The sequence below is a fragment of the Bos taurus genome, chromosome 10, assembly GCF_002263795.3.
Source record: "Bos taurus isolate L1 Dominette 01449 registration number 42190680 breed Hereford chromosome 10, ARS-UCD2.0, whole genome shotgun sequence".
NCBI classification, from domain to species: Eukaryota; Metazoa; Chordata; class Mammalia; order Artiodactyla; family Bovidae; genus Bos; species Bos taurus.
This window is the reverse complement of record NC_037337.1, coordinates 88791241-88797240: the sequence shown is the minus strand read 5'-3', so window position 1 is coordinate 88797240 and position 6000 is coordinate 88791241.

Below are 6000 nucleotides of genomic sequence, written 5' to 3'. Positions count from 1 at the left end.
TAGCCTTGACTAGATGAACCTTTGCTGGCAAAGTAATGTCTCTGCTTTTGAATATGCTATCTAGGTTGGTCATAACTTTCCTTCCAAGGAGTAAGCATCTTTTAATTTCATGGCTGCAGTCACCATCTGTAGTGATTTTGGAGCCCAGAAAAATAAAGTCAGCCACTGTTTCCACTGTTTCCCATCTATTTCCCATGAAGTGATGGGACCAGATGCCATGATCTTCGTTTTCTGAATGTTAAGCTTTAAGCCAACTTTTTCACTCTCCACTTTCACTTTCATCAAGAGGCTTTTTAGTTCCTCTTCACTTTCTGCCATAAGGGTGGTATCATCTGCATATCTGAGGTTATTGATATTTCTCCCGGCAATCTTGATTCCAGCTTGTGCTTCTTCCAGACACTCATTTTAATCAAACATAAATTTGGGGTAAATTTTGGAGGTTAGATTTGATGAAGAGACAGTATCTAGAACCCATATGTCATTAACATTGTCTAAAAGTGTTGAGAGTCTCCTAAGCATTCCTACCTTTCACTTCTTGTCATTATATTTAACATGAGCAGTATAAGGGACATCTGTTGCTTATGTATGCCCAATACCCCTTTTTCTGCTAAGAGCACCCATCTCTTCCATTTGGAAAACTATTGTTCTCTCATTCTTAGATTCTGTGGCTCAGAATTGGAGGAGTGGGTGGGCACAAGATTCATGCCTGACCAATCAACTTACCATCTGCCTGAGACATGTGACCTGAGCTGGGCCAGTGGGAGCTTCACTAGGAATCTCAGTGAGACCCCGAAAAAGAGGCATTCTCTCTCAGTTGAGATTTTAAAGCCGGTGGAAGGCAAGCTTGCCAGCCAGCCGTGCGCCATCTTTACCATCGCATGGTGGCCCCCTATCCGGGAATGAAGCCAACTCAGAGAGACACTAAACCAGAGATGGAGACAGATTCTTGATCACAACAGATCCAGTCAGATCTACTCTACCTCTTGTCTTTTTGGTTATGTGAGCCAAACCTCCTCTATGCTTAATCGAACTTGAACTCAGTTTCAAAACTCGCAAGGCAGAGTCTTGAGTAATACCACCACCATCGTCATAATTGTTATCTGCAGCACCACCCCTCCTTCCTGGAGCCAGAAGCAAAAGTCCACATCCTGAAGCAGAGCCACAGATGATCAGAATAATCAGAGGACCAAGTGCCCTTGGGAAATGCAGGGGTGCAGTGCAGGTGTGGCGGTTGAGTAGGACAGAGGAGACACTGGCAGAGAAGTGCTTCTAGAGCAGAGGAGACACAAGGCAGAGTTCTACCACTGAGAGACAGGCTGCAGCTCCCTGCTCCCCGAAATCTCATGTCTCATTTCCGAGTTCTGACTGCAAACGCCTTGTAGCGTGGGTGCTCAGTTGCTCAGTTGTTTGACTCTTTGTGACCCCACATACACTTTTTGGTTGGTTGTGTGCCACCACCCCCGTGGACCAACGTGACCCAGACTCAGCCAGTCAGATACTCTCTCCCATGACTGACTCAGGTAAGTGACTCAAGGATGGAAGAGCTCATCAGAGCTCATTTATTTCAGTGGTGGTACGCTCACCAGCTTCTGTCACAAACCCTTGCTAAGGCCCATGCTGCCTAGCCCTCTGGCTCTCCTCTGGCTCCTGAGTTTTTCGAAGCCTGGTCCCCCAGTCTTCAGCCAGGTCTCTAAGCTGCAGATAACCTTCCAATGAATTTCCACCTGTGCAAGTCAGTTCAGCTCCATTCAGTTTAGTCTCTCAGTCACATCTGACTCTTTGAGACCCCATGGACTGCAGCATGCCAGGCCTCCCTGTCCATCACCAACTGCCAGAGTTTATTCAAACTCATGTCCATTGAGTTGGTGATGCCACCCAACCATCTCATCTTCTGTCATCCCTGTCTCCTCCTGCCTTCAATCTTTCCCAGCTTCGGGGTCTGTTCAAATGAGTCAGCTCTTTGCATCAGGTGGCCAAAGTATTGGAGTTTTAGCTTCAACATCAGTCCTTCCAATGAACACCCAGGACCGATTTCCCTTAGGTTGGACTGGTTGGATCTCCTTGCAGTCCAAGGGACTCTCAAGAGTCTTCTCCAACACCACAGTTCAAAAGCATCAATTCTTCAGCGCTCAGCTTTCTTCATAGTGCAACTCTTACATCCATGCATGACTACTGGAAAAACCATAACCTTGACTAGACGGACCTTTGTTGGCAAAGTAATGTCTCTGCTTTTTAATATGCTGTCTAGGCTGGTCATAACTTTTCTTCCAAGGAGCAAGCATCTTTTAATTTCATGGCTGCAGTCACCATCTGCAGTAATTTTGGAGCCTCCAAAAATAAAGTCTCTCACTGTTTCCACAGTGCAAGTCAGGCAGCATTAACTTGTGTTGCATGCAAACGAGACACCTCTTTGACAGTGCAGGCCAGCTGCTCCTCCAATGATATAGCCTAGTTTCTCTTACTTTATTTCTCTTCCTAGGCTACGTCCTGCATGGCCCTTTTTAATGTGCTTTACTGGAAGCCTCCTCCAAACAATTGTTATTTGTCGTTTTCATTCTCATTCCTTGTAGTGGATAATGATAGGCTTGTTCTTTCCCTGCAGTGAATCCTCCTTCTCTGTAACTGATTCCTCACCTCCAACAGCTTGAACTTGGGCTTTGGCCATCACTGATTGCTCAAGCATTAGATATCTTATGCTGGGCCAATCAGAGTTCTGTCTCCTAGGAGTTTATAAACATAACCTGCTGCTAAGTCACTTCAGTCGTATCCGACTCTGCGTGACCCCATAGACATCAGCCCACCAGGCTCCCCCGTCCCTGGGATTCTCCAGGCAAGAACACTGGAGTGGGTTGCCATTTCCTTCTCCAATGCATGAAAGTGAAAAAGTGGAAGTGAAGTCGCTCAGTCATGTCTGACTCTTAGCGACCCCATGGACTGCAGCCCACCAGGCTCCTCCATCCATGGGATTTTCCAGGCAAGAGTACTGGAGTGGGGTGCCATTGCCTTCTCCAAAACATAACCTAGGGAATGTGAAAGTTGTAAGCGACTACAGTTAAACCTCAGAAGTGATGTTCTCGGGGAAAGGTCTATAGTTTTCTGTTGCTAAGGTTTGGGATTTTTTTCTGGGTCCCAACATTTACCTATCTTGAGGAGAGATCTAATAAATATACACTTCTTGATTGTTGTTGTTCAGTCGCTCAGTGGTGTCCGACTATTTATGATCCCATGGACTGCAGCACGCCAGGCTTCCCTGTCCTCTACCATTTCCCAGAGCTTGCTCAAACTCATGTCCATTGAGTCAGTGATTATCAGGGAATGTTTAACAGGAGGATTCCTACGTGCTGTTTCTCACAGTCCTTTGTTTCATTTTAAGTGGAACAGCACGCTGCCCCCAGGAACTGAGGTCATTATGTGACACACGCTTGAATCTCCTTTAGTAAAAATTCTGTTTATGACAAAACTGCTTAGTCTCGATCCCCTTTCTTGAGATATGGATTGTCTCCTTATCTTGTGACCATTATTAATCTCTTGTTCCCTTGGTAACAGTTGCTGTACATTTGGTTTTCTGATCTTTATCATTGTTGAAAGAAACTTCTTGTACCACAGCCTTTATATACTCACAGAGAAATCATTAAAACACCTTCGCTCCATCAGAGCTTGGCTCCCCGTGTCTATCTTTCTCTCTCTCTCTCTCTTGGGCTGATTGTTTGGAGCACAGAGATCCGTCTTGGTAAACCAGGGAGTATCAGCCTCTCTCTTTCACTTTCTTATCATTGCCTCTGGACCACCAGGTCCCCGTGCATTAAAGGACCCCAACAAGTGGCGCCCCAGAACAGGGACTCTGGTACACGTGCATTTTGGTCAGAGGGACTCGGGACTTATTGAGGTCAGGACCTATTGAGGTCGGTAAGTACTAAGACATGGGTCAAACAGCTGGAAAGCCCCATCATTTCTCTACTTTACTTCACCATTTGTTTAACGCTCAGAGACTTTTGGTTTCGTGCTAATGAATAGAGGCTTGCTTTCAAACAGTGGTTAAATGTAATCCTTGGTTCCCTGATAAATGCAGTTTTGATTTAGAAATCTGGCACCGGGTCAAAGAAAATGTTGAATGAGCCACCAAGAAAGGAAAAAATATTCCAATTGATTTCTAGCCCTCACAATATTCAACAACAGACAAAACACTTATTGCATGAATATGAATTAGATGATAAAACTTTACAAAAGGGCCTAATTAGAACAACATAAAATATTTCAAAATTTTCTTACTAGCCCTGCCCCGGCTGTTCCAAATGCTCCTCCTCTACTAACAGGCGCAACTGCAAAAGTCTCTCCTTTGTTAAAACCTAATGAAAGTTATACTAATTTTTTAGCTAGATTAGAAACTGCTATTTCCCATACTGTAATCAGAGAAGAAACCAAGAAACAGCTAGAGAAATTACTTGCTTTCAGATTACTTGCTTATGAAACTGCAAATCAGAAATGTCAGAGAGCTATGGCTACAATGCTTGAGACTGGGACTATTACTGATTATTTAAAGGCTTGTCACAATCTAGGATCAAAAACTCAAAAGATACAAAGGCTAACTGAAACAATGGCTACTACCTTTAAAAAGGGAAATGAAAGATGCTTTACATGTGGAGATAAAAACCATTTAAAAAGAGACTGCCCTAAGAAGGCTAATAAAAACCCTCCAAGAATTCACCCTCGCTACCGTAGAGGAATGCATTGGGCCAAAGACTGTAAATCTAAATTTGATATTGAAGGAAAACCTATTCCAAGAAACTCCAAACAGGGGACTCCCCAGGTCCCCTACAACAAAAACCAGGGGCAAATTCTATCTTTTCCCGCAAACCCTCAACATCCGGCAATGCTGCCATCAATATACCAGCCCTAAGTGATTTTTTTTCCTTTACCCTCAAGCAGTCCCTTCTAGAGTACCTACCGGACTTTTTGGACCCCTGCCCCCACAAACCTGCAGTCTTTTATTTGGCTGATCTAATTTGGCTTCTAAAAGAATCACTGTTCACCCTAGAATAATTGATTCAAATTATAAAGGAGAAATTCAAATTATGATGTCATGTCAGATTCTATGGCAATTCAAAAAGGGGGACAAAATTGTGCAGTTACTTCTTTTGCCTTCAGTTCAGTTCAGTTCAGTTGCTCAGTCGTGTCTAACTCTTTGCAACCCCATGAACTGCAGCATGCCAGGCCTCCCTGTCCATTACCAACCCCCGGAATTCACTCAAACTCACGTCCATCGAGTCGGTGATGCCATCCAGCCATCTCATCCTCTGTTGTCCCCTTCTCCTCCTGCCCCCAATCCCTCCCAGCATCAGAGTCTTTGCCAATGAGTCAACTCTTCGCATGAGGTGGCCGAAGTACTGGAGTTTACATTTCTATTAACTCCTCTAATAATGTATGGACAGGCAGATTCGGCAGCACAGATCAAAAACAATCCTTATGGACATCATTGGTATCTGACTATGCCCAACTAAATATAAATATCAAAATTAATGGTAAAAGATTTTCTGGTCTCCTTGACACTGGATCTGGTATTACTATTATTTCCAAACACTTACGGCCCAAATCCTGGCCTATACAAAAAATCTCTTACCAAACTGCAGAAATTTCTCAAACCAAAATACAAGAAGTTTATCAAAATGTTCAAATCTACCCATATAAAGGACCCCAACAGGTCATGCCATCCAACCATCTCGTCCTCTGTCATCCCCTTCTCCTCCTGCCTTCAATCTTTCCCAGCATCAGGGTCTTTTCTAATCAGTCAGCTCTTCGCATCAGGTGGCCAAAGTAATGGAGCTCAGCTTCAGCATCAATCCTTCTAATGAATATTCAGGATTGATTTCCTATAGGATTGACTGGTTTGATGTCCTTGCAGTCCAGGGGACTCTCAAGAACCTTCTCCAACACCACAGTTCAAAAGCATCAGTTCTTTGGCCTTCTTTATGGTCCAACTCAGCCTTCTTTATGGTCCAACTT